General features: G+C 37.7%; 1 pseudogene across 1 annotated transcript; it reads right to left on the reverse strand.

Annotated features, from left to right (window-relative positions):
• Nucleotides 1–6,056: 6,056 nt before the first annotated feature.
• LOC309621100 (T-complex protein 1 subunit zeta pseudogene) lies at nucleotides 6,057–19,552 on the reverse strand (annotated as a pseudogene). The gene has a single exon. The product of its transcript is annotated as a T-complex protein 1 subunit zeta pseudogene (transcript).
• Between the last annotated feature and the right edge of the window lie 207 nt (nucleotides 19,553–19,759).

Consider the following 19,759-nt stretch of genomic DNA (forward strand, 5'->3'; position numbering starts at 1 on the left):
GAGGAGAACCCATTTCTCCAGCATTGAAAGTGGACGCTGGTGCTCTGAGTATGTTTATCAAGGCGCCTGGGGTGTTGAAGTTACCAAGAGGCCAACAGAGGATGTTCAGTGGGAAGCCGATGTGCAGTGCAGGTGATGCCGATGAGAGAATAAGCTAGAAAAGAGGCAATTACAGCTGAGGATGACAAGCTGACAAGCACAACTGAGAATGTGCAAATGCACAGACAGCAGCCAACGCAGCGTCTCCACAGGCCGTGGCCAGAGACTCGGGCTCCTCCCAGCGCGAGTCTCCCGGGGCACGTCCTGAAGCCTCATGTTAGATCCAAACAAGTTGCCACAGCTCCATCTTCCCCTCTGGAACTACTGCCACTGCACTAAAACACAGTCGCACTTGACAAAGGCCGAGATGAAGCCGGCCCTGCAGCCCCTTTGCTGGACAGCTGACTTTCTCTCTCACACGCCCATTTCAGTTGGCAGGTCCAGCAAGTGACTGAATTAAAGAGACCTGCCTGCGAAATTCACGAGGGGGCCTCGCGGGCGCTGCCCCTTTACCTCTCAACATCCGAGCAAATCATGCCTGTCTAGACCGGCAAGCACCACAGGAAACTGCTTCAGAGGCTGTGTCTGCCGGGTGTGAAGGGATAATGAGGAGACCTCCGGTTTGGGTGAAATGAGCCCTGTTTACGGCATCAGACTAAGTGAAAGGAGGAAACTGTATCCTGCCTCAGGGAGAATTTTCACAATTACATCACATCACCTTCGCTCCAGCGTCCTTATTTCACCCTGTGTCCCCAGGATGAGGGCTCCTCTGCAAACCAGACTCCTCTGTTGTGCTCCCACCTGGTGATTTTCACAGCATTTGAATATTAGCACTTTTAATAATGTGTTTGGTTAGTACACAGCTTAGGAATTCATAGCATCGTTAACATTTAAAAGTCTAAACATGGGTCTTTTAAAGATTCCAAATCTTTTTACTTGGCTTTCGCTTCCTAGGAAAAAAATTGTCTGTTAAAATAAGAATCTCACCAAATATGAAAATATTTTAAGATATATGTGAACTATAATACATGAATGCATATCTTATAAGCTACACAAGATGCATACATGTAAGGTGTATATTACAAAATATGTAAATATATATTAAGTATATATACATGATATAGAGTAAATATATAGTAGATATATGTGGTAGATTTAGTATATGTGTGTAATATATGAAAATATTAAAGATATATATAAGATATATGCATATATATGTGATACATTTAGTATATATATGTCTCTGCATATACAATACAATATATACATAAAGCCCCACTATGTGAAAAGCCCTTGTTGGGTGTCCTAGATAAAATTATAATACATGATAAAACTTTCCTCTTTCTTGGAGGAATTTAAATTTTATCTGGGTGTGTACATAAATACTTAAATTGAGAATTATGTGGCAGGGCAGTATGAATGATAATTATTGATTAGAATAGTACACATTTTTCTTTATAAGTCACCTTTGCTTATTCATATATACATTGAAATATTGCCAACAAACTACCCTCTTCTTAAGGTTAATATTTTACAAGTTATTTCTCATTTTATTTAACAAGAATAAAAAGCAAATCAAAATAAAGGCATCTTTTGTCCCTTGCAAATTGGTGTAAAAACCTCTTCAGTGAGCCCCATCAATCAAGTAAATACAGGCTATCTGCTCCTTTATAGTGGTCCTAACTACTATCACAAGTTCCAATCTTTATTTTTAAATGTCAGAAAGACCCTAAAAAGAGAGAGTCTTACATCCTTGTGGGATGATTTAGTGTGCAGATTCCCATAAACTCCTACAAGAAGGTAGTGAGAATAAGGAGAGAGAGGAAACATTCCTCAGTGTAGTTGTTATATCCTAGGAAAATACAAGAAGCAAAATGGGACCCCGGGCTAAGAAGGAAGGGACCATCAGTGAGGGACCAAGTCATCAAGAGTGTTCTTATTACTCAGGTGGCTGTGAGATGATGCATCCAACTCAGCAGGCAGGGGTGACTTGCACATTATTCAGGACCCTGATTTGTGGTGTACCGAAGCAAGGAAGCGTACATGGAGCCCCAAGAGAGATTCCTGTAACCCTCGTGTGCCTCATCCTCACAAACGGCAGGTAAGGCTTCCCAAAGGAAAAGAAGATCCTGTTACAGAAGGGGTGAAAGAAGTGAAAATTAAAGAGAGCGATACTCCTGAGCATATGAATAGTGTAAAACATGTAGCTGGTTTAGGAAGGCATTTTTTTGCTTGTTTTAAATGATGTTATTATAAGAGCCATCAAACTTATAAAACCAGGGCCTCCACAGTTTTTTTCTAGAAGAAAATGTTTTCACTTCAGTCAAGGGGAAAAAAATGACCAGTAAGCTGGGAATGGGTACAATGGCTGTGCATAACCTGGAAGGACATCTAGGGAAAGGAAGGCAGAACTGACCCTGTCCTGAGTCAGTTCGCTATGAGAAAGGCCAAGAACCAGCAGGTGGGATGCAAGGGTGGCTGTGGTCACGTCTCCTAGAGGAACCCAATCTGCCTTAAAGAGTGAGCAAGTGGTCATAAGTAACCATTAGAAGGGTATATTGTAGAGGGGGTTAAAATTACAGAAAAAAGAACAAGTCTTATTCTTGTATTATTTTAGGTGATCCATTTATTATATGAAATTTAATGGATTAGCGGGAATATTGATCATGTTGACACCAAAAAACATATGGATTTTACCCATAATATGTATTTTTCCAGCCAGTAAAATATATGAAACCTTTAATTTTTATGTGGTACTGTCTAGGTATTATTCATAATAGTACATCAATAGCGAGTTATCCATCCAATATTCTCCTTGGTTAAAGAATCTCCTTGGTTAAAGAAAACTTGATGGGTACAGACTTAATAGACTACAAATTTAGGCCTTATGTGACAAGATGTAACTTTTCTTTCTTTTCCACAAATTAATTTCTATCACAACATACTCTATACCAGTCCCTGGTTCTCTCTGATACAATAATGACATTATTATTATTATTCGGATCTTACCACTTCCAGATAAGCCTAGTTACTTCGGTGATTTTTCTCAGTCATTTCAGCTTTAACTCAGAAAAATTCTGTACTTGGACTCTTTTTTTTCTTTGGGATTGATGTTAAATCCTACTGGCCTACACAAACGCCACTGTCACCGGTGGGAAGTCAGCGTTTTTCTCCATCTTGCTCTATGTCGGTCTCCTGCTGGCATCTAAAGTGATATAACTCATGCAGTCTGGCCTTTGGGTTTGTCTCCGCTCACCCTGCCATCAGCAGAAATTCACAAAATCGGCTGAATCCCAAAGCCAGTGCAAAATGCACCCTCTGTAGTAGCATTCCCTTGAACTAGTTTCAAGACATTTACAGTTCTGCCGGCAATTTCTCTCTAAACTAATATTCTCTTGGGGTATCACTTCAGCTTTTGGATGTTCTGTTATTTGTTTGAAACCATAAGACCCTTAGGAGAGTAAATGGAAGGCTGTTGCCCCTTATGCCTGGAACATGCCACCCACCATTTCTAATCTTGTGCTGGATCTCCATGATTCTTCAGGATACCTTCTACAAGACTTCCCATCTCCCTCAGGTTTGCCAAGGAGGCTATTTCACATTGAATTGTGTTCCCCCAAAATTCATATGTTGAAGTCCTAACCCTCAGTGTTCTTATTCGGAAATAGTCTTTGCAGATACAGTTAGTTAAGATGAAGTCATTAAGATGGGCTCTAATCCAATATGACTGGCGTCCTTATAAAAAGGGAATTTTGGAGACAGACATACATACAGGGAGAATGCCATGTGAAGATGAAGGCAGAGATCAGGGTGATGCTTCTTAGAAGCCAGAATTGCCAGATTGCCCCCAAACCAGCAGAAGCTAGGGGAGAGGCTTGGAATAGATTGTCCCTCACAGCCCTCAGAAGGAACCAACACTGCTGATACCTTGATCTCGTACTTCTAGCCTCCAGAACTATGAGACAATACATTTCTGTTGTTTAAGCTACTCAGTTTATGGAACTTAGTTACAGCAGCCTTAGCAAACTAATAGAGAGGCCTATACTCTCTTTCTACCTTTGTATCTCCAAATTTAAAAGATTCGTTCCAGTTTCCCACTCATCAAACTCAAAAATGGGGTGAAGGTGGGTCTCCTACAATGCATTTTACAAGTTGTCTTCCTTTCCAGAGTCTCCTGGAGATCAGAGCATTTGTTCAACAAATATTGAGTGCTTCCTAGTGCCAGGCACTATTTTAGGCAATGTTACCAAATATCGTGGTAAATAAGACAGCCAATGTTCATGCTTTGGGGCTCACAGAGTATTGGGAAATTACAGTAAATGAGTGAACAAATAGTAGAAACTACAGTAGAGAAAAGAGAACAGAGTAAAAGGGATGGGGGTTATTTTTATCGGTGGTAAAGACAAACTCTTTCTGATAAACTGTCATTTGAGAATCTGAGTGAAGCAAGAAACAAGCTATGCTGTCATCTAGGTGATGAGCAGAGGAGATAACCCATAACCAAGTCTGGTGCCCGTTTATTGTGTCTCAGGGTGGGAGTTTGTGATGAAGTGGCAGAAGAGGCATACTGAAAGTACGGGTAAATATGGGTAAATATTTGGATGAATAAGCATACCCAGGAACTGTTTTTATTCACTTGTTTGTAACATATCAGAGTGTTTGTACTTTGATCAGAGAGTAACCACAAGACTTAAAACATAAATTCTCCGAATTAAAAGGGGGAAAAAAAAAGGTGTCACAGACAATTGGTGTCAGTCACTGTCAATATTGTATAAAGTATTGGATTTCATCAGAGTGTAGAGAAGATGGCAGACATTAACCGGTAGGAGTACAAGTGGAAGAAATGAGCAAAAATCCACAGAGGTAAAAGGGAGTAAAGCAGCTATGATATGGATGAGATGGTGGCATGCCTAATATATTTTATACGTGGAAAAGATCATTTTTAAGGCCGCATTTATCTACATAGAAAAATATTGTCAGTAGTCATCGTAAAACAAAAACTATCAATATATAATAGAAAAACAGAGAATGAAATATTTATTATTGGAATTTTTTTATATCAAATCATATCTGGAAACAATTAGGGAACTGATTTCTTTGTTAATTGTTTTCAAGCTAAAGAACAAACAACTTTAGAAGAGTAAATCTCAATAATAAAGATTTAAGTTCATAAAAAATAGTTCATGTGCAAGTCAAAATGTTTACTTAACAGAAGAAAATCATTATACTTTGCAGTTCACACTATTTTTCACTGTTTAAAATGTTAAATACATGTGAAAATTCCAACTGGTAGCTTAAAATGACAGAATTGAAGTAACTCAAGTTATGTTTCTTTGCTTGGTTGCTCACTGTGCCTGCAGAGTTCAATTTTAATCTCCTGTTCATGTGCAAGAAAAGGCAAGAGCCCAGGGATGAGTGACATGAGCTCTGAATAAAGCAAGCTCACAGAGCTCAGAACATTAGGAACTCTCTCAAACAACACATGTAGTTGAGTCCCTGTTTGTTGAGGGATGACTGTATAATGGGGATTTTCCCAATTAACTCTCGATGTTTATAAGAGGATAAGAAAGAAAAGTGTTTTAATTTAAAGCTTTCATCTCTAGTATTAAATTTCAACAACGACCACAGAACTTAGACCAACCAACAGAAGATCTCTTCAGATAGGAATATTTTATCCCAGATATTTAGAATTGCCCATCCTACATAATGGACAGCTTACGTAAAAGACTTTTAGTTGGTTTTGTTATTGTTTCTGTTAAAATCTCCAAACGATGTATCTTCTTAATGCTGGCACTTGGAGCAGACAGACTGCTCCCAGGGCCAGGGATAAACTGCAGCGTTCAGTTTTATCAGTTATTCCCTGACCATGGGAGCTATTATACTTCCGCATCCATTACCCTCAAGACTAAAAATGGTTTGCATTTGGAATGTTTGCATTTGGGGGAGCTATGCCTCCATCTTTGAAAACGGTATAAAAACCAGTTGACTATATATATTATATATTTTATATATATATATTTGTTTTTTTTCTTCATCTGGTAAAAAATAATGCAGTCAACTTGGCTTAAATAGTTTCTTGTCTGAAAATCTCTGAGTGGAAATATGAGGAAGTAATAACCCGTTCTCTCTCTCAGCTTGTGTTTTTGCTGCTGGATATTTCACAGACTCCTCTACACCTCAGCAGCTTTAGAGTGAATGTCCTGTATCAGGCTCTTCACTACTTTCCTATCTTTCTCCAGTGTAGACAGATAAGAGGGGGGATGGAGTGACAGCCTTGTTGGAAGGTGACCCCTCCACAGCCCGCATGTGCCTCCCTAACTCACCTCCTCTCCAAGTTCTTCTTTGTTCTCACAAACAGAATTGATATCATTAATTGGACTAGCTGTTAACCAGACACTAAATAGAATTTCCTTTTCTTGGGCACATATCTTTGATTAGGCCAGTATTATTAGACAGAATGTCCCTAGACTTCTTGGATCCTTGCCCAGGAAGTTTGGTTGATAGAGGTCAGTGTTGCTGTTTTACTGGTGACATCCTCTTTTTTTTTTTTTTTTAATCAGTCATCAATTTTATACATATCAGTGTATACATGTCAATCCCAATCGCCCAATTCAGCACACCACCATCCCCACCCCACCGCGGTTTTCCCCCCTTGGTGTCCATACGTTTGTTCTCTACATCTGTGTCTCAACTTCTGCCCTGCAAACCGGTTCATCTGTACCATTTTTCTAGGTTCCACATACATGCGTTAATATACGATATTTGTTTTTCTCTTTCTGACTTACTTCACTCTGTATGACAGTCTCTAGATCCATCCACGTCTCTACAAATGACCGAGTTTCGTTCCTTCTTATGGCTGAGTAATATTCCATTGTATATATGTACCACATCTTTATCCATTCGTCTGTTGATGGGCATTTAGGTTGCTTCCATGACCTGGCTATTGTAAATAGTGCTGCAATGAACATTGGGGTGCATGTGTCTTTTTGAATTACGGTTTTCTCAGGGTATATGCCCAGTAGTGGGATTGCTGGATCATATGGTAATTCTATTTTTAGTTTTTGAAGGAAGCTCCATATTGTTCTCCATAGTGGCTGTATCAATTTACATTCCCACCAACAGTGCAAGAGGGTTCCCTTTTCTCCACACCCTCTCCAGCATTTGTTGTTTGTAGATTTTCTGATGATGCCCATTCTAACTGGTGTGAGGTGATACCTCATTGTAGTTTTGATTTGCATTTCTCTAATAATTAGTGATGTTGAGCATCTTTTCATGTGCTTCGTGGCCGTCTGTATGTCTTCTTTGGAGAAATGTCTATTTAGGTCTTCTGCCCATTTTTGGATTGGGTTGTTTGTTTCTTTAATATTGAGCTGAATGAGCTGTTTATATATTTTGGAGATGAATCCTTTGTCCATTGATTCGTTTGCAAATATTTTCTCCCATTCACATCCTCTTTTTAACTTTTAAAAATCATACACTATTTATGGAGGCTGATGAAATGTTTAGCATCACAGAATTGTTGAATAATATTATATGTAAATGATACTTCATGCTACCATTTTGGAAAATGACTATATTTGATAGAAAAAGACATAGAGATGTTACAAAGGAGATTCATTTGGAAATTCAATGAACTTTAGTAACATTAAATATAAAGAAAGGTATTATAGACCAGTGAAATTCAAGACTGAGGCCTACTACTCACAGAAAGACTGTTAAATAAAATGTAATGGTGAGGTATGTAATATAGGAGTAAATAAAATGAATAACAAAAGAAATAACCAGGTCAGTTAAATCAGTAAAGAAATTTTCAGCTGGGGAAAATTTCCCAGAAAAGTTTTTTAAACCCCAGCAGACAATCTTGTTCATTTTCTCACTAGTTGAGTTTTAGATTCAGAACAATATACAAGCTAGTCATTTCTGATATCAAGAGATGGGGTTCAAAAGGAACTTGCCAACAGCTTTACTGACACTTTTTTTTTCTGGCAGAGCATATCACGGAAAAACAGCAGGGGCCATGCAACTTCTTTTTTAGCATTTTTTTTTTAATCAACTTTATTGAGACACAATGGCATATAACAGTGTGTAAGTTTAAGATGTACAGTGTGATGCTCTGATAAATATATATATTGTGAAATGATTACCACAATAAGGTTGTTTAATACCTCCATCATCTCACATAATTACCACTTTTTGTGGTGAGAATGTTTAAGACTTATTCTGTCAGCAGTTTCAAGTGTATGATGTAGTATTGTTAACTATAGTAATCCTGTTGTACATTAGATCTCCAGAACTTATTCATCTTATAACTGCAAGTTTGTACCTTTGACCAAAATATTCCCATTTCCTACACCCCTCAGCCCCCTGGCAACTAGTATTTTACTCTGTTTCTATGAGTTCAGCTATTTTAGATCCCTACATATAAGTGAGATTATAAAGTATTTGTCTTTTTTGTTCTGACTTATTTCACTTAGCATAATGCTCTCTCAAGGCCCATTCAGGTTGTTGCAAATGGCAGGGTTTCCTTCATTTTTGTGGCTGAATAATATTCCATTATATTATATAATTATAATAATATATATAATAATATAATAATTATATATATATAATTTTCTTTATCCATTTATCCATTCATCCATCAATGGACATTTAGTGGACATTTAGGTTATTTTCCTATCTTGGCTATTGTGAATAATGCTGCACTGAACATGGAAGTGCAGCTATCTCTTCTAATAGTGATTTCATTTTTTAGGATATATGCCCAGAAATGAGATTGTTGGATCATATGGTAGCTCTATTTTTAGCTTTTTGAGGAATCTCCATACTGTTTTCCATAGTGGCTGCACAAATTTACATTCCCACCAACAGTGTAGGAGGGTTCCTTTCTCTCTACATCCTCGCCAACACTTGTTATCACTTGCCTTTTTTATAAAAGCCATTTTAACACGTGTGAGGTGATATGTCATTATGGTTTTGATTTGCATTTTCCTGATGATTAGTGATGTTGAGCATCTTTTCATGTACCTATTGGCTGTCTGTATGTCTTTGGAAAAATGTCTATTTAGGTCCTCTGCCCATTTTTTAGTTGGATTGTTTTTTGTTGTTTTGCTACTGAGTTATATGAGTTCCTTATGTATTTTGGATATTAATCCTTTATCCGATATATGGTTTGCCTATATTTTCTTCCATTCTGTAGGTTGCCTTTTTATTCTGTTGATTGTTTCTTTTGCTATGCAGAAGCTTTCTGGTTTGATATAGTTCCACTTTTTTGTTTTTGCCTTTGTGGCTTGTGCTTTTGGCACCACATCCAAAAAGTCATGGTCAAGACCAGTGTCAATGATGTTTTTCCCTTCATCTTCTAGTAGTTTTATAGTTTCAGGTTTTACATTCAAGTCTTTATTCCATTTCAAGTAAATTCTTGTGAATGGTTTAAGATAGAGGTCCAATTTCGTTCTTCTAGCATGTGAATATCCAGTTTTCCCAGCACCATTTATTGAAGAGACTATGCTTTCCCCACTGAATACTTTTGGTTCCCTTGTCAAATATTAGTTGGCCATATATGCATGGATTTATTTCTGGGCTCACAATTCTGTTCCATATGTCTATGTGTCCACTTTTGCCAGTAATACTGTTTTGGTTACTATAGTTTAGTAATGTATTTTGAAATCAAAAAGTATGATGTCTTCAGCTTTGTTCTTTCTCAAGATTGCCTTGAATATTTGGGGTTTTTATGGTCTCATACAAATTTTAGAATTGTTCTTCTGTTTCTGTGAAAAATGTCTTTGGAATTTTGATACGGATTGCATTAAATCTATTGGTGGCCTTGAGTATTATGGGCATTTGAATAATATTAATTCTTCTGATCCACAAACAGGGGATATTGTGCCATTTATTTGTGTCTCTACATTTCTTTCTTAAACATTTTATAATTTTCAGTGTATGAATTTTTTGCATCCTTGGTTAAATTTATGCCTAAATATTTTATTGTTTTTGATGCTATTGTAATTGAGATTGTTTTCTTTATTTCTCTTTCAGGTATTTCATTGTTGATGTATAGAAATGCAACTGATTTTTTTAATATTGATTTTGTATCCTACAACTTTACTTAATTTGTTTATTAATTCTAACAATTTTTTGATGGAGTCTTTAGGATTTTCTATATATAAGATCAAATTATCTGCAAACAGAGGTAATTCCATTCAGCATTTCTTGTAAGGCAGGTGTAGTGGTGATGAACACCCTCAGCTTTTGTTTATTTGGTAGCATCTTTGTCTCTCCTTCATTTCTGAAGGGCAACCTTGCCTGGTAAAATATTCTGGTTACCACTTTTTTTCTTTCAGCACTTTGGCTATGTCATTCTATTCTCTCCTGGCCTGCAAAGTTTCTGCTGAGAAATATGCAGATAGCCTTACAGGAGTTCCCTTGTGTGTAATTTTTTTTCTCTTGCTACTTTTAAAATCCTCTCTTTCTCTTTGATTTTAGACAGTTTTTGTTTTTTTTTGTTTTTTTGTTTTTTTTAATAAAGTGCCTTGGAGAAGATTATCTTGTTTTGAAATTTTGGGGCAGCCTAGGAATTTCATAAACTTGGATGTTCAGATCTCTCCCCAGACTTGGGAAGTTCTCAGCCATTAATTCTTTAAATAACCTTTCTACTCCTTTTTCCCTTTCTCCTCCTTCTGGGATGCCAATAATGTATAGATTATTTCTCAGTGATATCGTTAGATTGCTTCTCTTAATAATTTCCTATAGTTCATGTAGGCTTTCTGAACTCTTTTTCATTTTCCTTTGTTCTCTTCTGACTGGATAGTTTCAAACGATTTGTATTCTACTTCACATATTTTTTTCTTCTGCTTAATCCACTCTGACATTGATGTTCCCTATTGCATTTTTCATTTCTTCATTGTAATATTTAGCTCCCAAGTTTGTTTCATTCTTTTTTATTATTTCTATCTTTATATTAACCTTCTCATTTTGTTCACGTATTGCTTTCCTGATTTCATTGTATTGTCTTTCTGTTTTCTTGTAGCTCACTGAATTTTGTGAAAACAACTCTTTTGCTTTATTTTTTCATACAAGCATAGTTGATATTTAACATTATATTTCAGCTATACAATGTAATGGTTCAGTATTTTAAAACAAGTATTTTAAATTCTTTATCAGGCAAATCGCATATCTCCATTTCTTGGGTCAGTTACTGGAAAATGTGTTCGTTTGGTAGTATCATGCTTTCTCAATTTTTTTCATGTTCCTTGAAGTCTTACATTACTGACTTTGCATTTGAAGAAGCAGTCACCTCTTGCAGTCTCTACTGACTGATTTCAGGAGAAAAATACCTTCCTTCAACCCTATTAGGGATTCTGCAGCTTTCTCAGATCGTTTCTATGGGTATGCCTGTTCCACAGTTCTTATCCCCTCTTGTGGGGAGACTCTTAAACTTGTATACCTTCTATCAATTCCACAAAGCCAGTCCAGGTGCTGATAGCCTCCCATTTGCTCACTTTCCAAGCATGTTATTGTTATATTACTCATTGCATCATGATATATTTGGTTTTATTTATTTATTTATGTATGTATATATGTATGGCTGTGTTGGGTCTTCGTTGCTGCGCGCGGTCTTTCTCTAGTTGTGGCGAGAGGGGGCTACTCTCTGTTGTGATGCAAGGGCTTCTCATTGCGTTGGCTTCTCTTGTTGCGGAGCATGGGCTCTACATGCACGGGCTTCAGTAGTTGTGGCACGTGGGCTCTAGAGCGCAGACTCAGTAGTTGTGGTGTATGGGCTTAGTTGCTCCGCGGCATGTGGGCTCTTCCTGGACCAGGGATCGAACCTGTGTCCCCTGCATTGGCAAGTGGATTCTTAACCACCATGCCACCAGGGAAGTCCATGATATATTTGGATAGGAAGGCTTCTTCTTCCCCAACCAGATGTGAACTCATTTAAGTCAGGCCTGTGTCGTCATTTTTTGTATTCTAATTCATGGACAGTTCCTGGCACACTGTAGCAGCTGCTTTATAAATATTGGTGGAATAAATAAAATAAAAATTCAGAATTAGAAGCAACCTTAAGACAACAGTTGTATCATCATTTGGAGATTTTTCAGAAACCTGTCTATGGCGTACATTCATTACTGACAGAGTGCAAGTTGATGTTAATTCTCTGTAATTCGATTTTGCAATATGTATCAAGAGCTTTGAAATATTATTCTTTGAACCCTAAGTTCTACTTTAAAAAGTAGTCTTCAGAAAGAAATTATAGATGCCAAAATAAACAAAAGTTTTTTCAATTGTGACAGTTACCCAGCCCAAAATAATTTAAATGAAAAGTGGAAATGTGGCTGTTCCTAAAGCTAGAAAAACTACAAAGGAAATTCTCAAAATTGAAGGAGGAGTTGCAATCCCCAGGGCCCAGGGTCAGGCAGCAAGGACCAGTATGTGCCAGGACATTCCTGCACTTCATCTATCATTTCTCTCTGCTTGTTTTACTTGACTTCACTCTTCAGATGGATTTCCTCTCAAAGAAGAAAATACGAACCCCAGCAGCTGCAGGTTTCCACCCTGTCTGCTTTAGCAACTCCAGAGATAAAAGAGCATTTCTTCCCCTATTTTCATAGCATCTCTCTATCAAACCAGAAAATGTCTTGGATTGACCTGCACTTAGGTCACGAAAACACCCTGTGACTAATTATTGTTTCCAAGATAGTGTGATAGAGAGAGTGTTGGTGAGCCAAGACAAGGATGCTAGATGATTTAAAAGAGAAATGCATGAAGTGTGTATCTCCTGTGAGTTAGAGGATTATATTCCAGCACATGCACCACATTACAATATTAAAAAATGTTTAAAACAGGTTCTTCACTATAGCAATGTGGTTAAATAAATTATATATTACCTGAATATAGTAAAACATTATACAACCATTAAAATTCCTTTTACAGAATGTCTAAGGATATGAAAAGGTGTTCATGATAATATAACAAAAGCAAAAAGATAAAAAATATTTCTAGGAAACACACCAAAAAAATGGAAGTTATCTTTAGAATATAGAACTATAGGTTATTTTATTTTCTTCTTTACAATTCTGGATTTTCTGAATTTTCTACATGGATCATTAATTTTACAATAAAAATATTTTTAAAATACCTGATACATATCAGGAAGTAGGATATACTGGCTGATCTTAGGGCTGTCAGATGAGTTTGTAGGCCTGGTAGAGAAGCTGTATGGAAGCACAGTAGTGTTGGTTTCACCATCCTTACTTCTGGGTCCAAAGTAGTGATTGAAACTTGGGTTTATAGGCGTGATATATGTTTGTGTTTCTTATTAGAACCTATTACAGGAGTATGTGGGTGTTGCCAGAGTCTGTTCTGGAATCGACCTTTGAGCTAAGTCATCTAAGAATTAATATCCTGTTTGTAACATGTTCAAAAACAAAGCCAAATTATCTATGTTTATTGACAGTGCATGCTGAGGAAAATTTTTATATTTAAATACATTGCATATCTACTGGTAGTGCAATCCTGGGTCTCACTGCCAAATGGAAACATTATGAAGCAATGAACCTGTATTTTATTTTATTTTATTCCAGCTTTTTTGAGGTATAATTGACAAATTAAAGTTGTATACATTTAAGGTATACAGCGTTGCAACTTGATATATATATATATGTGTGTGTGTGTATATATATATATATATATGTATGAAATGATTACCACAATGAAGCTAATTAACACATATATCACCTCACATAGTTACCATTTTTTGTGTGTGGTGAGAATACTTAAGATCTACTCTTTTAGCAAATTTCAAATATACAATATAGTGTTATTAACTATAGTCACCATGCTGTAGGTTAGATCCCCAGAACTTATTTACCTCACAACTGAAAGTTTATACCCTTTGACTGACACCTCTCCATTTCTGTCACCCTCTAGCCCCTGGTAACCCACTGTTCTACTTTCTCCTTCTGTGAGTTTGACTTTTTTTTAAGATTCCATATATAAGTGAGATTATATGGTATTAGCTTTATCATGTGCACCAAGAATACACAATGGGAAGTTTATACCTGGAAGTTTATACCTTTTGACCACCTTCATCCATTTCCACCTTCACCCATTTCACCCAGTTATAAAATAAATAAATCATGGAGAAGTAATGTACAGCATGGTGACTGTAGTTAATGATACTGTATTGCATACTTGAAAGTTGATAAGAGAGTAAGTCTTTAAAGTTCTCATTACAAGAAAAAAAAGTTGTAGCTATGTATAGTGACAGATGCTAACTAGATTTATTGTGGTGGGTGATTTCACAATATATACAAATACCAAATCATTCTGATGTACACCTGAAATGAATATAATGTTTTATGTCAGTATATCTCAATTTTAAAAAAGATACACAACGGGGAAAGGATAGTCTCTTCAATGTTGTTTGGGAAATGGTATACAGAAATGCAAAAGAATGAAATTATACCTTTATCATACACCATACACAAAAATCAACTCAAAATGGTTAAAGACTTAAATTTAAGACTTGAAACCATAAAATTCCTAGAAGAAAGTGTACAGGAAAAGCTCCTTGACATTGGTCTTAGCAATGAATTTTTGGATATGACACCAAAAGCACAGACAACAAGAGCAAAAATAAACAGGTGAGACTACATTAAACTCAAAAGCTTCTGCACAGCAAAAGGAACAATCAACGAAATGAAAAAGCAACCTACAGAATGAGAGAAAATATTTGCAAATCATATACCTAATAAGCAATAAACATTTTAAATGTCAAGCCCTCATTTATGGAAGTCTTATATTTTCCATTGGGAGAAATAATATAAAATCCCATGGTCTAACGACATAAGGTGAAAAGTATGAAAGCAGGTGAAAGAAATCAAGTTACTCTTCTGACAAACTCAAGAGAGAACTAAAGGTGTTCTTAATCCACTAACTGTAAAATATGGTTGTAAGTTTGGCAACCACAAGAAATTCAAATTGCTCAATATTTATATCTCTGTGAATTATACTGACTTTAGGGGAGGAAGATATTGTTAAGTTTTTCAAGTATCTAGTTGAAAATTTTTTGAAAGTGTGAAAGCCTTAGTCATAAACATGTCTTATTTCACTAGAAGCATGGCAGAAATCCCAGCTATAAATTAGCAAAAGGATGTCATAAAGATGAGAGAGCATTTAGTGGGAAGGAGTGCCTGTGTGTTTATGCTGAAACTAAAGGAGTTTTCTTTTTTTTTTGGTGTTGTTGTTTTCTAAGGAATATTTAATAAGAAGGTAGATAACATGTGCCTATCATGTATTTTTATATCACTGAAGCTAAAGCAAAACATCCTGTTTATTGGCAAGTATGGCCTGTATGTGTACACTACAGTGCAATTTTTAAAATACTGTAATTATAATTTCAGAACCTCAGAATCTGAATAGGTGCCAGTGTTCTCTTCTTTTTTTATATGGGAAAAGAAAATCCTTTGAAAATCATTTGAAGCTTGGACAAAAATTCCATAGCTATATTCTTAGGATCGCTCTGTAGAGTCTATGATTCAGATGATACAAGGGAAGCTTCAATTCAGCTTTTTAGAGAAGACATTCCAGCTCTCATGATCTCATCAACCAGGAGAATGTTGGTGGCAATCACAGTGCAGGAATGAAGAAGCTGTTTCTTTACACAATAGTTACCCCATACGCCTACTTCTGCTGCTACCATTGGCTCACCTGTATTCAAGTCTACACCCACAAGTTGACCTGATTCTGAATGTTCTGCTTGAACTTTAACTAGTGTTTCCTGAAGGTCAAAAACAGAGTTCTGAGCAAGAACCTTGGGAATCATGAGCAATGCATCAGCAAATGCTTGAACTCCAAGTTGGGCCCTGCCCTTTACACTGGGCTTGTATTTAATCAGGGCTTCTGCCATTGCCACTTCCACTGCACCAGCACCGGGAACTACACAGCCATCATCAATAGCATTTTTAACAGCCCTCAAGCCATCTCTTATTGCATCTTTGATTTGAGTAAGTGTGTGCTTATTTGGTCCTTTGATCAATAATGTGACCAAGCAAGGATTGTTACACTTCTCAATAAAGGTGAACTTCTCTTCTCCCAATGTATATTCATAGACAAGTCCTGCATGTCCCAAACAATCAGGATTTAGGTCATCAAGAGAATTTAGGGCTACTCCACCACAAGCAAGAGTCAGCCTTTCCATATTTCTCCTTTTAGCTCTGTGCAGAGCTACCATGCCTTCTTTTGCAAGAGCATCTAAGGAAAAGGGGTCAATTCCCTTTTGATTAATAACAACAAATCCTTTATCTGAATCACCATGGACTTTCGTTTTCAGGTCAATCATTTTTTTAACTCTGTCTTCAATGAATTTTCTTTCGGCTTTCACGAGTTTCTCTCTCTCCTCTGCACTCTTGTAAAAAAAAAAAAAAACCAGAATTCACTTCTGTTTTTCCATATTCTGATGACGCATTGCATGTGAGGATGTACGCATCTTCTACTCTCTCTTTCATATCAGGATGCCATGCCCCATGGTCCAAAACAAGACCTCTGATTAAGCTTGCATCAGTTTCAGATTTATGTTTCATCTCCATGATCTCAACCATGCAGAGGTCAATAGGTTCATCTTGTTTTTTAATGGCTAAAATGGAGTCCACTACAGCCTCTGTTAAGACATCAGCAAGTTCAGCATGAACTTTAGTACGTAGAGATGTTCTGGCCACATCTATAAGTGTTTCCCTGTCCATCTCTTTGCTTAGTTTGACTTGTTCCAAAAACTGAAGTGCCTTTTCCTTTGGAGCTTCAGATCCTTCTGTAATTATTCTGGGATGAAGACCTTCAGAAATGTAGAGATCCACCTGCTTCAGGAGCTCTCCAATGATTAGGACATTGGAAGTAGTACCATCACCAGTTATGTCATCCTGGGCTGTTGCTACTTTGGCTATTAAGGAGGCTGTTGCGTGTTGAATTTGCATTTCATGAAGTAGCACATTTCCATCTTTAGTGAGCTTGATGTCTCCAGCACCAGAAACAAGCATCTTCATGGTGCCCTTAGGCCCCAAGTTGGTCCTCAGCACATACTGCAGCCCCCAGGCCACGCTGATGTTGAGGGCCAACACCGCGTGGGCTCAGGCCACCTCAGCCTTGGGGTTCAGGGTCTTCACGGCCGCCATAGCTGACCCAGCAGAAGAAAATGAGGGAACCCAGCGTCTGGAAAGCCCAGAGCCGGTTCAGCGTGGCTGGGAGGCACTATCCAGGTCTTCTGGAGAGGGAGTTTTCTTTTTTATTGTTTGAATATTTAAATAATGTTAATAGCTTGTGAAATTTCTTTTTACTTAGGTCACTGATAATAATAAGAAAACCTTCCAAATACAAGTGAGAACTATTTCTTCTTTTTTTATTATTTATTTATTTGTTTGTTTATTTTGGCTGCACTGGGTCTTAGTTGCGGCATGTGAGATCTTAGTTGTGGCATGCGAGATCTTTAGTTGAGGCATGCATGTGGGATCCAGTTCCCTGACCAGGGATCGAACCTGGACCCCCTGCACTGGGAGCGCAGAGTCTTACCCACTGGAGCACCAGGGAAGTCCCTGAGAACTATTTCTTAGACATTTGCTTTTCACCTCTATTATGTAAAAATTGAAGCCATATGAGGATTCAAGCTGAATTATTTACTACCTCAACTCAGTGGACAGTCGCCACTCCTCCACTACAGTTTGGGCTTTAAAGATCTAGTATAAGGTAAAATGAAATACACCTCAACAACTCTGTAGGGAAAATGGGTCAGTCTTATAGTTCAATCCTTTTGGTTTGGGATCCCTTACAGAACTCATATCCCCTTTAAATACAGCTGCCACCAGTCGATATGATTTTTTTAAATTCATTTTTTCCTGGTCCTGAGTTACTGAACTTTGGCCACAAATTGCATTGTATTTAGGGCCTCTCCATCTCACCTCTAAACTTGGAGCATGTGTCTAGAAGAGAACAGAAACAAAACAAGCAAAAATCAAAATAAAATAAAAACCCAAACTAAAGAATCACCCTTCATCTTTCTTTACATTCTTGCTTGTCTGAGTCCTTACTTACTTTTATGGCTCATGACCTGTCCCATCTCCAAACATTTGATATCTGTTGCCACTTTTTAATCATATTTACCTCATACATCTCATCAATAGTTAGGTTGACTAGTTTGTTTTCAAATCTCAGTAATCACTGTCCTTCATTGCATGATGACTTGAGAACTAGTTTTTCATATATTTTGGCCAGTTTTTTTTAAGTTTGTTTTACGTGAAAATGTAAATCTAATCCTTATTAATATATCTTGACTGGAGGCATAAGTATGGTGCCATTTTTTAAAATATGATCTTTTATGCCTCTAATCTCACTGAAAGTCAGGCTGGTCAAGTTCTCTTTAATGTTCTCTGGGGCCATCCCTCCTTTCTGAAGCCCTCAATTAAGTCTGAGTTCAAACCACCTACAGGAAAATGGCTCTTCCACCATTTACATCTCCCTTTGCAAACCTGCCTTAAACAATATGACCCCGATCAACAATCCTAGTGACCTTGAAGAGACAGCAGTGTGTGTTGGCTTGAAGCGAGATCTTAGTTCCTGCTCAGGAAATGAACCTGGGTAACCTGGCTGAAAACCAGGAATCCTAGCCACCAGTCCGCCAGGGGCTACAGGCTAGAAGCAAAGTTGGCTTTTGCTGGCTTCGCCCCTGTTGAAAAATGAATTTCTCAGGGAGGCAAAAACTGTGAAAACACATACAAAGTTTATAATTAGAGACACTGCACAAGTGAGAGAGCACATAGAGAAACAGTTCGTTTGGTTAAGACAGAAGCAAGGCAGAGATGCACACCCAGAGAGAAAGGGTGTGGGCGTCCTCCCTAATGAGGAGGAGCGCACCAGAGAGGGGACTCAAATCACTCATATAGGGCGATTCTTCCCGGGCTTTGTTTACCTTTGGCTAATTATCTCACTTCTTTTTCCACACCTGACCTGTCTTAGATCCCTTCCCGACATGTGTGCGCATCTTTTTGTCAAGAGGGATTCCAGCACAGAGGACTATGGGGAGGTTGACACACCTATTATGGGGTGGTGCCCCCTCCCTTTTTGACCCCCGAGGAGCCTTTCTGCGGATGTGTAGTCAGGGAGGTCTCCTTGACCTCAAGAATGAGAAATACATGGCCTCTTTATCTTTTGTCCAAGCAGGACTCAGCTCCTCCTTGCTCCTGCCATTATCTTTATCTTGGAATATCTGTCCACAGGGGACAGATTCCAGCTGCTCAGCCTGGGGCCCATCCATCGCCTGCTTCACTAGCACTTATGAGTTCCAACAGTCACAATAGAAGCAGTGACCATGGAGGATATGCTGTGCAACAAAGAGGTTTCTCTCTGACTTTCGGTTGGGTCTGTTGATGCAAAACAAGATGGAAAGTGGAGGAAATCCTTTGACTAATTAAGCCAAGAAAACACCATAGCCTCCATTTGTTGGATGTTTCAGATAAATAGTCTTTGAGCTTGATATGTGTGGAACAGCTCAAATGCTCCATTTTGTAGCTCACTTGTGGGAACAGATCAAGCCCTCAAGTTCCCCTGATGTGTATGTTTCTTACTGAAAGTAGTGTCTTTACTTATTTTTATTTTTTTCTTCAGATTTAAATAACATAAGCTTAAGAATGTGGAATGGGGTGGGGAAGAGCCAAATATGTAATTTTATGAGTAAAAG

This window comes from Balaenoptera borealis, assembly GCF_965194805.1.
Source record: "Balaenoptera borealis genome assembly, chromosome: X".
NCBI lineage: Eukaryota > Metazoa > Chordata > Mammalia > Artiodactyla > Balaenopteridae > Balaenoptera > Balaenoptera borealis.